Source organism: Pyxicephalus adspersus, chromosome 12 (assembly GCF_032062135.1).
Source record: "Pyxicephalus adspersus chromosome 12, UCB_Pads_2.0, whole genome shotgun sequence".
NCBI classification, from domain to species: domain Eukaryota; kingdom Metazoa; phylum Chordata; class Amphibia; order Anura; family Pyxicephalidae; genus Pyxicephalus; species Pyxicephalus adspersus.
The window spans coordinates 31,297,782-31,306,130 of NC_092869.1; the positions used below are offsets into that span (position 1 = coordinate 31,297,782).

The 8,349-nt window shown below is 42.2% G+C and overlaps 1 protein-coding gene across 2 annotated transcripts in view; it reads left to right on the top strand.

Moving 5' to 3' along the window:
- Positions 1–5,937: 5,937 nt before the first annotated feature.
- The window catches only part of PCNX4 (pecanex 4), a 26,551-nt gene continuing 24,139 nt past the window's right edge, over positions 5,938–8,349 (top strand). The window contains exon 1 of one of the 2 annotated variants that reach the window (XM_072428854.1): positions 5,938–6,071. The gene's annotated coding sequence lies outside the window, so the exon portion shown is untranslated. The remainder of the gene's footprint in view (positions 6,072–8,349) is intronic. The other variant, XM_072428856.1, reaches the window with a different exon arrangement.

Sequence of the window (8,349 nt, forward strand, 5' to 3'; positions counted from 1 at the left end):
CTGGAAAGTGCCCTATTGAGTAAAATGAATACACCATTGCCGAGAAGCATTATCTGCTTCTAGCAAGTAAAATCACACTGGCCATGGCTTGGAAGTCACCATCAATACCAATAGCCCCAATATCGGTGAAATTAAATTGGATATTGGTGAATGATAAGCTTATTTGTACTATTTAAGGTTCCCCCTCATGCCTTTGAACTCACCTGGGATCCATGGATCACACATTGTTCCTCGACTCAGTCTCTTTCCTGATAGGGTCACTCTCCCCCCCTCCCACCCAAACTACCTCACTACTTATAATTTGTTTGACGGGTCAAGCATTACTACAGAGACTGCCTTGATTTTCAGAGATATATTTATTTGATGTTAATTCAAGAGATACTCTGTAAACCTGGTGTGTTCATTATGTTTAAATGATACCTGAGTCCCCTAAAAAATGTTTGAGGTAAATTTAAAAAACAATTTTACATATCCCAGATAAAAACCCTATAGACATAGTTGATCCAGGGGAAGGCAAAAAAAACCCTGGTACAATTTTCTCCAATAGGGGAAAAAAAAACATTTCCTGATCCCGTGAGGCAATATTTACGTTAAAACCTAGTTATATTTTACTTTAACACCCAGTTATATTGTGTTATTTTTTGCAGGTTGCCATTATGCTACACATTGCCAGTGGGATTAAAAATCAATTTAAAGAAAAGAATTACACAAATACATTCTAAATATTTGGTGTTTGCACTGAATATTGTAACTTTATGCTACAGAGCAGGCACTGACATATAAAACTTGGAGAACTTTATTATTATGATTCAGATACCTGTTCTTCTAAGGTGCCTGCAAGTTGATGTACTTGATGTAATGTTTTCAACCTACAAAATGCTGACATGTATGTTTCTGAAACATACTGTATTATATATCAAATCTAGTCTATACAGTTCTAGATGATAAAATTATTTGTGACATGGTATACAATTTGAAAATTCTACTTTTAGATTTTCAGTAGCTAAAAGGCAGAAAGTTTCCATTGAATAATTGTACACTCATACAATAAAATAGTAACTCAATCAGTTTTGCCAATGGACTTGCAAATGTGACCATCAGATGTACGTATTGGTGGTCAGCTTGACCTCCAGGTTGACCAGACTACCTCTGATTTCAATGTTTTCCTCTTTTCAGTGTAAACAGAGCATGGGTAGAACATGGCTTTACAACTTCATTGTCACCATGGCTAGAAACTTTTAACTAAAGGTGTATAGTAAGTTTTTTTTTTTTTTTTAATGAAAGGACTAGGGCCAATAGGCTATTGAAAGAATTATTATAATATTTTTATTATAAAATTAATTATGTTTTAAAGCAACCTAAAGAAGAATATTTTAGGTACTATTAAAAGCAATTTTTTATCATTTAATTATAGTATTGTAAAAAGAAAGTCAACAAATACAGTATAAAATATGTAAAAACATTCAACAGTTTAATAAGAATTGTATTGCATATATACTGCTTAGAAATTAAGGGAACACTGAAATCACATATCAGATCTCAATGAATAAAAGTAGAATAAATACAATTGGTATATTGATTGTAGAAATGATTTATGATTATTGAGAACTGGATTCAAATTCACATTGAAAATCAAAGTAAAAACTAAAATCATAGAATGACCAAACAGCTCATAGTATGGCTCAGTAGCCTGTATGCCCAACATGTGCCTCTATGGACGTCTGACGATATCTGGGTATGCTTCTGATGAGATGGCAGATGGTAACCTGGGGGATATTTTCCCAAACCTGGATCAGGACATCGGTGAGCTCCTGCACACTCTGTGGTGCTACTTAGCAGAATCAAGTACACTGATACTGATGTAGCAGAGGCTTTCTGATATTGGATTTAGGTCTGCGAATTGTGGGGGCCAGACAATGCCATCAATGCCTTCGCCATACAGTTACTGCCTATCTTCTCTGGCAACATGAGGCATTGTCAGGCAGCAGGAGGCCCAACTGCACTGTCGTAAGGTCTGACAATGGGTCATCCCAGTACCTAACAGTAGTCAAGGTGTTATTAATCAGAGGTCAGTGCAGCCTTACAAGAATATCCCCTCAGATCATCATTGGCCCACAACCAACCTGGTCATGCTAAATTATGTTGTAGGCAGTATAACATTCACCACTGAGTCTCCAAACTTTTTCACAGTTGTCACATGTGCTCAGTGTGCACCTACTCTTATCTGTGAAGAGAATGGCACACCGATGGTGAACCTAACAATTACAGCTTCCTCTAGTAAATACTAAAAAAGCTGCATGGTGCTGCTAATGCACATCAGGCTCACATATCACCCTTGTGGAGTCTGTTTCTGATAGTTTGGTCCAAAAAATGCTCACAAGTAGCCTGCTAGAGATCATCTTTTCGGGTTCCGGCACAGATCCTCCAGATGCCAGTCCTGCTGCTGGGCTGTTGCCCTTCTATAGCTTTCCCTGTGTAAAGACCCATCCTCTGGTCCATCTCTGGCCCATCTCCTCCATGCACTTAACACCATGCTGAGGGATACAGCATACCTAGAGGATACACCTACACATCCTAGAGGATCTAGATTACCTGGGCAACTGGAGCTGGTTTCAGGTTTTATGCTACTGTATAGTACCAGTAGGGGAGGGGTCCTGGCAAAATGCAAGACTGGTGGAAAATCAAGACATTTTCTGCTTTAAAACCATGCACTCTTTGGCAGTTGGCTTGCCATTGCTCCTCCTTTCCACCTGTTGTTGCTTTCACTTACACCAAAGCAGGTAAGTTGATTCAGAATCACTTACACTTCCTAACTAGACAGATAGATATCCTACAAGTTTAACTGACTTGGTGTTCTACTTTAATGGTTAAATGTTATCCTTTTTGAGCAGTATATATATATATATATATATATATATATATAAAGTTAAAAAAGTCACCTGGTCTTTAGAAGATTCAAACATTATTTAAATCTAACGTCAACGTGTAAAACAACACACAACAAATTCTTCTGTGTCATTATTTATTTACCAAAACTTAAGCCAAAATGGAGAAGCCATGTGTAAAAAAAAAAAACAAGTACACACCATGATTTAATAACTTGTAGAACCACGTTTAGCATCAATACCTTTAAATATTCATTGGCCGTATGATTATGTTGTAATGTAAGGAAAATTGGCACTTTACCGCATTGCTTCAGTTCTTTAAAGATTGCATGCATACATTTGAGCACAGCTCAGGTCCTGTCCCAGCATTTTGATCATGTTGACTTCTGGACTTTGACTGTGCTATTGCAACACTTTTACTTTTTTTATTTTTCAGTCATCCTGATATAGATTTGTTAGTGTGCTTGGGATCACTGTCCTGTTTCATGACCAAGTATAGTAACCCTGAAGGTGAATAATCCTGGGGGGGGGGGTTACAGGAGGGTGATACAATGATTACAAGGCAGTAAAGTGATTCTTAGGTGGGCAGGAAGGCAGTACAGTGACCCTGAGGAGTGTGCCAGGAGGCGGTAAAAGGAAGACAGTACAGGGACCCTAATGGAGGATAGGGGGCAGTACAGTAATCCTGAAGATGGAGGGGACAGTACAAGGATTCAAAGGGGGACAGGAGGGCAGTATGATGGCCCTGGGGGATGAAAGTAGGGTAGTATAGTGACCCAGATAATAATGTGGGGCAGTTTACTTAGGATACCCTGCAACATAAACCCAGTTGCGCTCAAAGTACATTTCCAGGAAAAAAATTGTGAAGAGACAGGTAAGTATGTTTTATTGCAGAAGAGACATTGCCTGATCCCCTTTTGAATAAACTGTTTTTTTTTTCCTTGTAATAAATTAGTTTTACTTCATGGGGTCCTGTTGCTTTCAGGTCACTGCCAGTAAACATGGTTACTAACTTGACATGTACTGTAATAAATCCCTACAGTCAACTTCTGTTGTTAGCCCCCCCACCTCAAGTGCTCCTACAACTAAGATCTAAAGGGTCATTGTCACTGGGGGTGTAGTTGTAAAATAAGAAGAGGGGGCATGGTACTATCCATGGCAAGCGCGCATGCGCATTGTTGTTTTGTAAACGTGCCCGCCCCACCACCACCCTCTGTCTTCTTCTTGTCTTTTTGCTACATCACCTGATCTTGCACTGCACAGGTACAAGATCCAGTGACATAGCCACTATGAAGGGGTAAAAAAAGAGAGACGATTTCACTGTGCATGCATGAGTTTAGGTATACTTTAAGGCAGACCTATCAACACGTTTTTCTAAACAGTGTATAAAAGAGTAGCTATCTTTTTTATATAATGTAAAAATGTGTTTTCTTTTACAATTTTTGGGGAGGCCTCCCTTCCTTTTGTACGGTTGCAACGGTAAAGACTGAAGTGATAACCGGAAGTCTCCTAGGATATGTCTGCACATGCCTGAGATCGGGCAAGCGTCATTAAGGGGCTTTTCAAGAATGTAATAAAAGTGCTAATCCCAAGCATGTGCAGTAACATCAGCACTTTAATTCTTTACATTTTCTGGGTCACTCAATCCCACCCCTGCGCAGTGCGACATTGGGTGATGTGAGTAGAACCCGGAGGAATTAAGATGGCTGTGCCCGCTGAACAGTCCACACAAGAAGTGAGAAGCTGGGACAGCACAGGACTTGGTTTGCGGAGGGATCAAGGGTGTTTCACCAGTAAAGGTAAGTATTATTTTTTTGTTTTGGTGAAACTTTTGGTGAAAGTTCAGGTAGCATGGTGGCTCTGGTCTTTGCAGCCTTAAGGTCCCAGGTTTTATATCCCGGCCAGAACACTTCTCCACATTCCAAAAACATGCAGAAAAAGTGTACCTAAACTCAGAATTTTCACTTTACATAAAAAGGTAGACAACCCTTTTATGTAAGGTAAAAATTCTGTTTGTTTGTGTTTTTTGTGCCTAGGGGATCGAGAATGAATGGGAGTGCAGAGCCTCCCAGGATACCTACGTTATGCATCCCAGGAGGCCCTTGGCTGCTACTTCTGCGCCCGAGAAAAGGGAAAGAAATTGACAATCTCACACATACGCAGTGAGATCGGCAAGTTTTTTTCCCATCTACATCACCCGATATAGCGACTGCATCGGGTGCTGTAGGAAGAAGAACCCGAAAGAACAGAAAGAAGATGGCTGCGCGTAGTGCCGCCCCAAAGATGGGTGCTGGGACAACATGGGACCCGATGGAAAACTCTCGACTGCTCTACGGGATTGAAGGTAAGTGTATGTTTATTTGTTTTGGTTCTTTTATGGGTTTATTTCCTCTTTAAGTTAAATGGCTCCCCAGCAAAATTTACCTTAGACTGTATTAAAGACATATGATATTAGATTGTGAGCCCCTTTGATGGACAGCTAGTGACATGACTATGGACTTTGTACAGCGCTGTGTAATATGATGGCTACATTTAAATACTGTGTGATAATAATATTTATCTAAAATCATAAGGTATGATAAGTAGGGAACTGTGGAAAAGAGCACTGAGTTAGATATTTGACCCATTGGCAGGGTTTATTGGGTTGCCATTCATTATAAACACGTCTTTCACATTACCAGACAGAGTAACGTGGTGCTGCGGCACAGGGATGTAAACAAGGCCTCAAAGCCTGCACTAGATTAGGTGTTAAAAAATGGGCTGAGGTAAGGGTTGGCATTATATATATCAGTGAATAAATTGCCTTTTATTTATTATATTCTGTTTCAGATCTTGTTTAATTTTCTCAGTGAGCAAAGCTGAAAAATGTGTTTTGAATAAAATCTCTGCTCATTTCTGTCAGAGAAATGATATGAAATGACATTTTTTAATAAACAGGGTCATATTTAGAGCCTGTTATTTGTGCCCGGCTGGCATACATTGCACACTGGTCTTTCCACCAGGCCTGCACAGCCCTCTATTGTGTGTAATGGAGACCGTGCAGCGGACACAGCTCGGCGCGTTCCCAGGACGGGAGCGCGCATGTGCTGAGATGGGGGATCGGGAGGAGGAAGGTGAAGCGCGGATGGATCCCGTGTCCTCTCCACCACCGGGCCTGGGAGCCGCCTGAGCAGCGGAGGGGGGCGGGTGAGTGCTGCACGGGGAAGGGGGAACAATGGCCGAGTCTGCCCGGGACTCCATCACTATCCTGGTTTAACCCATCTGCATCCCAGGGTGGGCATGCTGGGGCAACAAGCCATATTATTGTTTGTGTCTTAGCACCGCCATGCACGGAGAATACCATCACAGGCAATGGATGCTGCTAGACATGACATGGCCCATTGTTTACAGTGTATGTTTGTATGTGCTGCTGCAGATCCTGGGGGATGGTCCTTATGTTTGTATATGAATGCTCAAGCACTGCCAATTTAAAGAGACCCTGTCCTTGTATTTAATAAAATAGATGCACCTTTTGCTAGGGATTATTATTATTATTAAACTGCATTTACATAGCACCAACATATTACTCAGCGCTGTACATTAAATAGGGTTCTAAATGGCAGACAGATACAGGACCCTGCCCCAAAGAGCTTACAATCTAGGAGATCGGCCTTATAACTTTTTGGTCAGGTGTTACCGCTTCATCATTGGTGCATTATTGCCAAAGCAAGAACCCCGGAACAAATCTAGATGGTTGAGATGTTGGCGAAGGTTTGAATGGTTGCCCATGTGTGGTTTTAGGGCCCTGGCTAACTTGACATAGGGTTCCCACATGCACAACATTTTAGCTCCTTGTATCCCTGCCATTATGTCAATTTGGGCCCTGGGGAAGGTGGTTGGCCTGGGTAATTGTCCAGTTGGCATTTTCTCATATATGTTGATTTTCTTAATATTTCAATGACTGGGAAAAAGCCGGGTTGGCCTTGTCTTAGGCTACGTACATACGTGCAATAATTTGTCATTGAAAAGGATCTTCCCTTTTCCAACTACTATTGACTGCACGATGCATGAACGAGCGCTGTACATACAGCATCATTCTGCTCTATGGAGAGGGGAGGGGGAGAATGACGGAACGGCACCCCGCTGCGCTCTCTCTCCCCCCCTTCACTTTATTTACAATTGCTAGTCGTCTGTGGATCTGCCAGGACGGTCATTCGGACGATGGACGGACAAGCACCGTACACACGCAAGATTCTTGTCCGATACTAAGCTGGTTATTGGACGAGAACCATTGCACGTGTGTACCTAGCCTTAGGCAGTCCCTTTGATTTTCCCCAAAGGAGGTGTTGCTGGGGGTGTATGTTAACCTCCCTGGCGGTATGAATAATGAGGATTTTTAAATGTAAAAGCAGTACTCATTATAATGAATGTCCCGCCTACCTGCCCCACGGTCCAGCCTTCAAGCCACGCACTCGCGACCAGATGCCCGGCTGGCATCAGCTTCCCCTGGCCTTGTGCCCCCAACATTCACACGCAGGGGACACAGATGCCAGCTGGCATCTGTGTAGCCTGTCAGTGCCCGGCCGGTATCGCCAGGGGAAGCAGATGCCAGGCATCGCTGGAGGACACCGCAGGCACTGCTGGAGGAACGTGCAAACCAGGTAGGAGTTTCAAACTCCCTGGCAATTCCACCCCAAGTGTGGCTCGCTGTTACCGCTTTTGGTATGAAAAATCCAACCCAAGCCACACTCGGGAATACCGCCGGGGAGGTTAAGGCAGCGTACACACATTCAATTTTTGTTGCTATAATAGATTGTTTCCAGCAACAAAAGGGTGACAGATGAATGAACAAGCATTGAACCTGTGCAGAGCATCGCGAACTAGCGAGCGGCACCCCACTGTGCTCTTCTCTATTGACTTCTACAGCTGTCTTTCGCTGTTGGTCGTTCATGGATCTGTCCTGATTCACCAGTGAGCAACCGTTGTACACATGTCAGATTCTCACCTGAGGTTCGTATCGGGGGAGAATCCCCTGAAGTGTACAAAGTAAAAGCTGTGCAAGTGGATACAAGAAAATCCAAGTGTACCTCAATCTTTCAATATTTATTCTGGCATGTGGGCAATGGTCATTTGTAATTGGCCATGCATCACCCTTTTCTTGGAAGTTGTACAACCTATTCTTGTGTAGCTTGCAAAAAACATGTGATTGGGCCATGTGGAGGTCCTGTCATTAGAGACATTCGGCTTGATATATCAAAGGTCTCCAAGACTCAAGAAGATAGGCCAATGTTTCTAGACCTTTATAACATGGGGGAACTCTTTAAAAAAGGTCCTTGGGAAACCCCTACTATAATTACCCTGTTTCCCCCATTCTCTTATATTTTTTGAAATGCCAAAATATGCCCTGGGTCTTATTTTCAGGGGATGTCTTATTTTTCCATGAAGAAGACTACAGTACACATTTATTGTTGAAAGTCACTCATGA